At 33.3% G+C, this 11,304-nt stretch overlaps 1 non-coding gene across 1 annotated transcript; it reads right to left on the reverse strand.

Annotated features, from left to right (window-relative positions):
* Window positions 1-1,243: 1,243 nt before the first annotated feature.
* LOC126002726 (U1 spliceosomal RNA) lies at window positions 1,244-1,407 on the reverse strand. The gene has a single exon (XR_007493388.1). It is a non-coding gene; the product is annotated as a U1 spliceosomal RNA (small nuclear RNA).
* Window positions 1,408-11,304: the final 9,897 nt, after the last annotated feature.

Below are 11,304 nucleotides of genomic sequence, written 5' to 3' on the forward strand. Positions count from 1 at the left end.
CTTTGAGTACCTAAGGCATTAAAAAAAAGATTAACCTGCAGGTATGATGATCACAGGGGACTCTTACATTAGATCTCATTTTTTTGAAGCATTGCTGTTCAAAGATGGCACACACACAAAGCAGATCAAACTTAAATTTGTACTATGGAAGTCATTTTAACCATTTTCTACAAGAATTTCTATTGTAATATTTATAATAAGCTAGTACATTATATTATGTATTTAATTCATAGCCTAAGGCATTGCAATTAATATACATAACAGTTGCAAAGGGTTTCATGAATTATTCAGAGAAAATATTTTTTAAAAATCTATACAATTTTTTAGTAAGCAAAAGAATACTCAGTACCTCAGTCTTTTGCAATTTGTTTCTTTTTAGCTTTATCTTGTTTGATATTATTGCAGATAGAATTAGGGACAAAACACTTGGGAATTAGCTATATTTTTAGGTTTTGTTGACTTGTAAACATATATTTTACAAGTTCGTTTGTAGAAGTATAGGTTTTGGGTATTTATAATCTACTTCTCAGTAAAATTAGTTGTTATGCAATATTTTTGTATTAATATTAATTTAACTAAAGCACATACATAGAGCAATTCCACATATTTATCCACAGTGGATCAATTTGGTAGTGGTAGTATGGACAGGCACTTACAAGGTTAAGACAAAGGAATCTAAAGATGGCCAAATAAGGTCTTCGCTTACAAGGCTCTCACAGTGGTTTTGATATAAAATAACAGGCATGAAACACATAGAACATAACAACTAATATTATATATATATAATTTATTTATTTTTTTTTGTTTTGGGGCCACACCCAGCGATGCTCAGGGGTTACTCCTGGCTGTCTGCTCAGAAATAGCTCCTGGTAGGCATGGGGGACCATATGGGACACCGGGATTCGAACCAACCACCTTTGGTCCTGGATCGGCTGCTTGCAAGGCAAACACCACTGTGCTATCTCTCCGGGCCCACATGTATATATTTTTTAATAATATCTTTGAGCACCATGATTCCAACATTCCAAACATGTTTGTAGTTTGGTTTCAGTCATAAAAAAAATATCTTCCTTCACCAGTGCAACCTCCCACCACCAATGACCCCCATTTCCCTCCTCCCTCACCTCCTGTCTGTGTTTGAGACAGATATTCTTCTCCCTCTTCTTTCTACATTGTGATATACCCATGGAAATGCTTTAAAGATACCTTTGATGTATAGATTTTTAGTTGTAATTTTTCTTTTCAGGGGAGAGCGCGAATGTAGTCCCCCACTACCACAAATTATGCAGTCGAGTTTCCCACATTTGGGGAAATTGCAGGGGTCAGCACATCCGGAGTGCAATGGATAAGCCTCACCCTTGGGAAAACCACCTTCGTGATCATGGTATCTCCCTGCCAGGTAAGTATTTTAGTTGTAATTTTAAAGTCTATTTTGTTAAGTGCTTTCTCTGTACTGAAAATTTGGCACATAACATATATTGAATTTAATTGCACTTCATCTCTAAATCAAACTCATAGGGAAATCAACTGACTGACTCTGCTCCCTATTCAAAACTATAGACATATATCTACTTATTGAGATTTTTTCCTTATGAATAACTATGAAAGCATATCATCACCCCATTTTTCTTTTTTGACAATTAGGAAAGAAGTCTATCTTCTGATGGTTACTAAGATTCCACATTACAAAACTGTCCCCAAATTCAAACAAATGGCTTAAGTTTAGACTCTCTGCTTGATCCTTTAAAATCCCTTTGCTCTGTCCTTTTTCAAGTATGCTGTGAATGATTATCTTGATCATGTACAGGAGTCATTATTTTTACTCTTAGATGCTTTCCTGATAATATAATAATTTGATTAGTTCATAGTCAACACAGACGAGCCTGAACATGGAGCTATTGAATATTGAGTTCTTAATATGTGCTAGGTATTTTCTAAGCATGTTTTATTCTTATATTTCCAGTTTAAAGATGAAAAGTTTTGATTGTTAGAGGCTAGATAATCATCTAGTTATATTGCTAAGGAATTTTACATCAGCAATGTATCTATCTACTCTATACATATTCATACTGTGAATTACTTAAATAATTCAAATTCTGAGCTTTTGCCATTAAGATAACCATTGTGTTTTCATGTAAGATACATGTACCTACTAAGAAAAAGTCGTTCTTTTGAAAATAAACTAGCTTTCTTAAAAGCAAAATTAATGATATATTTCTTTGTTGTTGTTTTATTTTTTTATTTTGAATAATCTAAAATAAGCCAGGGCTGCTTTGTTGCCCCCAATTAAATAAAACAATTATTTGTAACTATAACCTCAATAATTTTATGGATATACATATTAAATAGCTTACAAAACTTAAAGAAAATATGGAAAGCCATGCCTTGAGAGATTTAGAGATCACAAATAATTCTGCCAATGTAAGTAATTTGAAGAGAACTTGTTTTAGTACCTATATTTATAATAAAACAAATTCAACCAAATCCATCCATTTTCTTGTACCACTTCAGTAAATATCAACATTTTAGGAGAAACCTCATTGGTTGAGTTTAGGCCACACACCAACCTGTTGTACATGAAAGATCTGTCACCTTTACAATTTATTTCAGATAAATACTTTTAAAGTAAAGAGGAGAAATATTTCTTCCAGAAATCAAGTTGTGCAAAAAATGAAATAAATAACAAAGAGGAAGAAGAGTAAAGAAAGAAATCAGGGGCCGGAGAGATAGCACAGCGGTAAGGCGGTTGCCTTACATGCGGAAGGTCGCTGGTTCAAATTCCGGCATCCCATATGGTCCCCCGAGCCTGCCGGGGGTGATTTCTGAGCGTAGAGCCAGGAATAACCCCTGAGCATTGCTGAGTGTGACCCAAAAACCAAAAAAAAAAAAAAGAAAGAAATCAATCAGACAGTCAGTTAATCAATAGCTATTACTACTATGATGAAACAATATTGGAACTTTGAAAATGCCCACAAAATGGACCTGTTACTCTAGCAGACCAAGCAGTTAAGAGTGGAGGTTTGAGATGCATGCTGGGAACTCTGGTGGAGAGAAGTCAACACTGGTGGTGGGAATAGCCCTAATTCACTGTTGTTATATGCCTGAAATACAACTATGAAGGACTTGTAATTGACAACGGTCTCAATAAAAAAACAAATTGCCTATTGGTGAAAACTGCCTTTGAAGAGTGGTGAAAACAGGGCAAAGTATAATTTATTTAAGTTGCAAGGACAATCCCTATGCATCAATAAGCTCATTTACCCTCACTTCAAACCTATTCTCTTGTATACTTACAATGGACTTACAGTACAAGATCAATCCTATCTTACATAATTAGGCTAGAGATAATTAATCCAAAGTGTCCATCATTAAATTTGATTTAATATGAGCCCAGGGAAAAAATAAACTTCCCAATTTAGCTAAGTTGAAATATAACAATAATTTACTGTCTTTCCTTGATTAATTTCCTTAAGACTGGAAAATTTGCTCTGAGTTTTCATCTAATAATACATTTCCTTTACAGTAGAACATAAAATTTTTTTCAGAGAGCCAAAGAGAGAGAACAGCAGTGGGGGAGATTGTCTTGCATGTTGCAAACTTGGTTTCTATGCCTGGAATCACATATGGTTGCCCAAACACTGCTAGGGGTGACCCCTGAGCAAAGCCAAGAGAAGCACTGAGCACTGCTGGATATGGCCCAGAAAGAAAACATGATTTTCTAGGAAGGGATAAGATTTTTGATTTTACCTATTGATTCTTTATATATCAACCTTACAATTACTATAGTATTTTCCTCTTTTTTACTGGGCTACAATGTTTTTTTGTTGCCATGAAGTTTAAATCCCTACTCATTAATTTGACTTTATAGATAATTTATTATTTCATAATAACTTTCTCTCAAGAGATTAGAATATATATAGACACAGATAGCAATCTCTGCAGTATATGATGAATAAAAAGAGAAGACCGTAGTTATATTTCCAAGAAACATCAACTCATAGAAAGATCAAAATAAAGGAATCCATTAAAGTACAGTCAAACAGGATGAAACAGTTTGAAAATGGGGTTAATCAGAATTATGAAGCAAAGGTAATTCACTTAGCACAATAGCTAGCATGAAGTAAATCATTTAATATCCAATATACATTACAATAAAGAAAAAAGTTTTTTCAGTATTTTTTTCTCTAAAGACAGATTCAAGAATTAGGATAATTGTCAACTAGAAACTAGAAACTGGCAACTAAAAGTGTTTTTAGAAACATGTTAAAATAAGATTTTAAAAATGATAAACAAATAAAAATTTTCCTAAATACTATTTTTTGTAACCCCTGTGATGCTCAGGTGTTACTCCTGCCTATGCACTCAGAAATTGCTCCTGGCTCTGGGGACCATATGGGACTCTGGGGATCAAACCCAGGTCTGTCCTGGTCAGCTGCATGCAAGGCAAATGCCCCACTGCTATGCTATTGCTCTGGCTCCAAAATATTAGAATTATTATGAATAGTGAAAAGAAAAAGAGTTATGCTATGCCATATAAAAGATATAGCTGAGAATGTGATGTTCAAGTAAAAGGTGAATAATCAATTGTATATAAAGAGCATATTTTAAAAGTTGAAAGACAATCAACATATTTGTAATATAGAGAAGAGAGAGCAAACAGGATACCAAAGAGCCTGAAGGGTATTTAGAACTACTTTCCTGGGAATCTTTGTGACAATAACTCGAATTAGCACTGAGAAAAATATGAATTTGGATCATTTTTCTTTTCTTTATTGAGGAAAATTCGTTTTTATTCTTTCTTGAAGTGGTATTTCTCAAAGAGAAAGACAGGCAAAAATAAGATGAAAATGTGGCATGAACCAAGAATCATATACAGCATGTTAAAATGACAATTCTTCTTATAAAACTTATAAATTACTTAAGCTATAGAGTATTAACTAGTTGTTTGATAAAGTATGCATGTCAGGTTACAATTTAATATAATTTTAGAGAAAATAATATAATAAAAAAAGAAAACTAGAAAAATTTCACCACTCTAATACTTCTTTAGAAGCCTTAGTCTGCTTGGATTTCTAAATTGATATTCTAACTGAAGATGATTAAGGAGACTCCTTGAACCATCAGAAAGTACATCTGATAGCAAATGCACAATAGACTCTGGCATTGGGCTAGATTACTAAAGTGTAGACTATGAATGGAAGAGAACAGAGGTGAAAGCATCATCGTTAATCAATGTGCTATATAGATGACTGGCTATTGGACACACAATTCATATGATCTTTCATTCAGCTTCATATAAGAAAATATCAGTCACTGGGTAAGATGAATGAGCCTACTAGAAATAAGACAAATTATGCTCTATATTGAGGATGGAATCCAAGAAAACTATCTGTGAAGTTACTGGTGATTAGCGATTCACCTCTTTGTCTAGAAAAATATTGTATTTTTATTCTTCCCTAAAATTATTTTATTAAACCATAAACTATTTTGTATAGGATCAACTTAAAATTGCATAAACAAGAATATATTAGATATATTAAATTTGATTACACATGTCAGTTCTAAATATTCGAATCCCTTCAGTTAAACAATAATCCTTCATTGACTTACTATTTTCTACCCGTTTTTCTCCAAAGTAATGGAAGGTATATCCTATAGTGTACAAAATAGCCTTAAGGAATTAGGCCTGTAAATATAAAATTATAAGTTTCACTATTTAAAAATATCGTTTGGAAAGATTACCCTGATTGGTTTTTATTGAATGAGTTCTAACTTGTTCGTTCTTTAGTGAGCCCTGATTGAATTGAAACTTCCTTTTCACATATTTCTGAAAATTTCTAAGCACTGCATACTGGCAATGTATCCAAGAAAGGATATATAAGTTTTTGTCCACCCAGGAACATGAAAAATGCATTTTTGACATGCTCTAATCAAAATCTATTTTCATCTGGAATGCATAAACTAGTCAGCAGTTATGTCTCTGATGGATTGTGTTGTCAAGTCTTTGAATAAATTAGCAATTTCTACTTGTAAGTGATTTTTCTAGGCAAGCAGAAATTGTGAATAAAAGTTTAAAAAGTGTACTAATAAAATTATATTGTATTTACTGCCGTGAATTAATTATAGTAAGGGCACACAACTTAAAATATACTTTAAAAGTCCCAAGTAAATTTATTTCAGTTTAGTCAAAAAATAGCATTTAGGGGGCAAGAGCAATGGCGCAATGGAAGGGTGTTTGCTTTGCATGCGGCTGACCCCGGACAGACCACAGTTCGATCCCCTGGCATCCCAGATGGTCCCACGTAACAAAACAAAACGAAACAAAATTCTAGTATTTTATATCGTTCATTTCTACTTTATTGTTCTCTTTAAAAGTAGAAATTTTGTGCATTTCTTAGTCAATTCCATTCTCATAACTGTGCATGTCAGAAAGTACTTCATAAATAAGTTTAAAAAATAAAACAAAAATTATATTTTGATTGCTACATGGGACTAACTTTATTCTGGAGCATACATAATAAGAGAGTTGACATTTATTCCAATTTTTCAGGTATATTTTTGCATTTTATTTTTGAAATCTGCTATTGAAATTCTTGTGATTTACAAAGTTTTTCATAGTTGGGTTCAGACATAAATCAGGGCCAATCTCACCACCAGTTTTGACCTCCCTCTTCCAATGTTCCAGAGTGCATCTCATAAAACACCTCCCCTCACCCCCAGCCTGCCAATGTAAGAGGCCCATTTTAAGTTTTGATTATTAAGGGTTGGGTCTCACGATTTCATTGTTGTTGTCTTTGGCTTGTTTGACTTTGACTTTAGTTCTTTTCCTTTTTAACACCACCAATGCACATGAGATCACATGACACCTGCTCTCCTTTATTTCATATTTTTTTTATCCTCCTCCACTCAGTTCCTATCTTTTTCTTGCTATATTCTAAATCTTAGAGTGTTCTCAACAACTCCCAGTTTGCATTTCTTCATGCAGTTACTCTAAATATCACATATAAATGTTATCATCGTTTTTAACCTTTTTCTGGCTTATTTCATTTAGCATAACATCTTTCAGTTCCATCTATGTTGCAGCAAATTTCATGATTGCATCATTTCTTATAGTTATGTAATATTCCATTGTAGCACTACATATTCATGATCCACTCATCTGTTATTGGACATCTAAGTTGATTACAAATCTTAGATATAATAATCAGTGCTGCAATGAATAGTGGTGTGCACACATCCTTTAGAATCAGTGTTTGCCTGTTCTGGGGATAGATATCCAAAAGCAGTATTGTCAAACGGCAGATCAATCCTTAGTTTAATGAGAACCCTCAATACTGTTATTCATAGAAGTTGGACCAGGAAGCATTCCTATCTGCAGTGGATGAGAGTTCCTTTTTCATCACATCCCTGCCAAGACAACATACACAAGTTATGAAAGCACAAATCAAAATACTTTTTTACATTTTAAGCTCCTTAGTATGCAGTACTGTCACAAGCAGGATTTAATGATAACACATTATAACAACACATCTTTTTTCAGAATGCACATCTCCCCTATAGAGTCCCATTGTTCTGTCTCCATTTTGTCTCCCATTTCTATTGTAATCTTTCTACTGATTCAGCATTTTTAATAATATCCTTCCCTTACTAAGATCAATTACATAAGGAAAGACAGCAGACAGACACAAAATCAATGTGGCTAGCATTTTACATGGACCTCAAGACAAACTAAAAATTGAGAGTTCATGGAAAAATGTAACCTCAGTGAGACAACAAAGACTCAAACGGAAGCTTCACATTCATTCTGAGTGCTTAATAGACAGTCTATAATAAATTTGTATAAGTTAGATTCAAATAGCAAAAACAAATGAGAAACAGTGCTATATACTTAAATTTATTAGTATAATGACATCTCTACTATCAAAATTGGAGGGAAAAAACTTGTAACAAGCTTATATTCTACATGTTTTATGTTAAAAGCAGCATGTGCTCGCTTATAATGTTGTATTCTCTTATTATAATTAAAATTATGTTAACACTAAAGCTAATTTATGAAAGAAAATATAGACAACTTGTATAAACCTTAGGTAGATAATGATTGCTACAAAATGTAAACCACTAATGTTTTTAAATTGTTAATTAAAGTTTAAAGTGTTTAACTTTTTGATTTACTTTTTAGAATATAAAAAATGAGTTTTATACAAGATGAAAATGTTCGCAAGCTCTGTTGAATACCTATTGATGAAGAACACCTTAAGATAGAAATAAAAGTGAGAGGCCGGAGAGATAGCATGGAGGTAAGGCGTTTGCCTCTCATGCAGGAGGTCATCGGTTCGAATCCCGGCGTCCCATATATGGTCCTCCCGTGCCTGCCAGGAGCAATTTCTGAGCCTGGAGCCAGGAATAACCCCTGAGCACTGCCGGGTGTGACCCAAAAACCACAAAAAAAAAAAAAAAAAAAAGAAATAAAAGTGATCCATAAAGACATAACAATAGGTACTACTAATAATAGTAAAAATAGCAAAATGTTTCTATATTTTAATATTTTAGAAGTGGTTTATTATATATGACTTCTATTATCTAAAGTGTGTAACTTATATTTCAATTTTATTGAAAAAGTTCTCATAAAAGGATGCTCTTATTTAAAAGTTGTCTGTGAACTTATTAATATCATCACATAAATGCTCTATGTCTTTTGTTTGTTGAAATATATTTGAATTCCAGAGATAAAGTTCAGTCATGATATGTGATTCTGCTAATGTGTTGTTGAATTCATTTTACTGAGATTTTGTTGAGGGTAATTGACTTGGTTTATTCACATTGGTTTGTAAATATTTTTCTTTCCACTTTGGTTTTTGGTATCAGGATAAATCTGGTACCACAAAATTCACAAAAAATTTGATATGGGGGAATAATCTTAGAGAAATATATTAATAAATTATCTCTAAAGATGTGATATACGGTACTAGTGAAACATGATGCTGTACTTTAGTTTGTGGGAAGACTTTGAATTAGTATTTTAATGTCTTTATTTGTAAGTAGTCTATTCAGTCAAGAGGTTTAAGAACATAACTCTTTGCTTAATTCTTTGAGATTCTCCAACTGTGTAGTATGGAGTTTTTCAATACTAGCCTCTTCTGGCCCATTATATTTCTATTGTATATGCTATAATTCTTCACTCACAGTTTTGTTCTGTTTTATTAGGGTTTTATATATATTTTTAGTGAACCTACTATTTGTCAAGCACAGTGTAAAGGACTGTCAGCAGGGAGTGAGTTCAATTCACTGTGTGGCAGACAGATAATGGTATTGATATGGTCATTGGTATGTTAAATTAAAATGAATACTGAAAAAGGTGGAATAGTACAAGTATATACACATAACATTGCCAATAAGTGTTGCCTCATAAAATAAAAAGTGAACAGTTCCTACTATTGGCAAGTATATGTAACAAGTGAAGTGGTCATATAATTCTGGTGACAGTGCAGTATCATATATAAATGCTTTATAAAAGCATAAGCATATATTAGTTCTATCACCAAAAATTCAAGTCATATGTACAGAAACAAAAACAGAGCTATTTTCAACAAAAATAATTTGTATGTTTGGATATCTACATTAATATGAATGAATATGAAAATATATAAATATCTACCAAGAGAGTGTATAAAAAATCCAAGACAAATTGCAGTATACTAGAGAATGCACTCAACAATACAAGAAAAAAGCAATACAAGGAAACAAACTAATTTAAATTACATCATGAATAATTTAAAAATTAATATACAGAGCCAAGTAGAACACCTATAAAGAAAATATTATATTATTATTCCATTTATAGTTGAACCTAATAGTAGATTAATTAAAAATATAATTAATGGTCATCTAGGTAAGGAATGGGTGATAAGATTAATTACAGAGTAGTCTGAAAACTTCAGGATAATGATGGTACAAAAATACATATTTATTAAAATTCATAAGTATATAATCATCTTACTTTAACTGATATTGTAATATGTTTAGTTCACTAATATTATAATTTATTATTATCAAAAAATGGTAATATAAAATCGGTAAATATTTTAGATGTTTTATAAAATTAAAATAAGCTTAAATTTGTTAAAATGAAAAACATAGAGCCAGAATGATAATACAGTGATTAAGTTGCTTGCCTTGCATATGACTGATCTCAGTTCAATACCTGGCATTGATTACGATCCCCTTAAGCTGTCAGGAGTAGCCCTTAACCACTGAGCCAGAAATAGGCCATGAGCACCACCTGAAGGTCCCCCAAACTAAAACCAAACAAACAGGAAAGATCCTTTTTGCGTTCTTCCTGTATGTAGGTCTGGGGGAGAATGTTCTGCTGTCCACCATGCAGTCCGGAGACCATGTAGTCTCCAATTACATCACCAAAGGCAGAGGGAGCAAGCGCTAAGAAATCTTGGTTGTCTTCTCCTTCATTAAAAAGACCATCCTGCCCAATCTTCAGAAGATGTACTGACCCTCTGGCCAGGGGATTTGGTGCGAGATCTGAGGGCCAGATGGGAGCCCGAGTCTGGAAGGCCCCTTAACTCGGCCCTGGTGCTTCCCTGGATTCATCCTTCAGCCCCCATCCCCACCATACTAGGGGCAAGCTGATCTGAAGTTGGATCTTATGCCGTTTTAGGCCATGATCTCAAAAGATACTGGGGGATAGGGACAGAATTTGCATTGCCCGGAAACCCCAGTGCCCTGGTTGTACAGAGGCTAAGCTCACTTTGGCCCATTGTGTCCTTGTCCCTGTGGGCCAGGGGGATTTGGCTCAGCCAGAACTGACCCGGCAGTGAGATTTAAGAGCAAACAATGACATATCTCCAGGAAGATGACCCTGGGAGGACCGCCATGGCCCGCCGAAGACTTTTAATGTTCTATGAGTTTAGCATTCTAAATATAATCCAATTATTGAATGTATACAAGACCAGTGGTAGATAATCAACAGCTGTACCATAATTTATTTTTCTAATATCCATTAGTGTAAAATAGTAAAAGTCCACTTTTATTAAATAATAAACTGTATGTTAACATTTACTCTTTTAGCACATACTTTTATTTACTTATTAAATCATAATGACAGAATAACTGTATATCAGTCATACATACCTTCACAATTGACAAAAATGCTAAAAAGTATTGCATGATGACATGTGAAATTAATAAATTATATAGGTCAGATAGGGAAAAACAGTTCAAGTTGATCAGGCGATGTATTCTAGGTAAACAGTTCATTGTGGGCAGTACTAGTATCAGATCCTTTATATAACA

The sequence above is a fragment of the Suncus etruscus genome, chromosome 2 (assembly GCF_024139225.1).
Source record: "Suncus etruscus isolate mSunEtr1 chromosome 2, mSunEtr1.pri.cur, whole genome shotgun sequence".
In the NCBI taxonomy this organism is placed as follows: Eukaryota; Metazoa; Chordata; class Mammalia; order Eulipotyphla; family Soricidae; genus Suncus; species Suncus etruscus.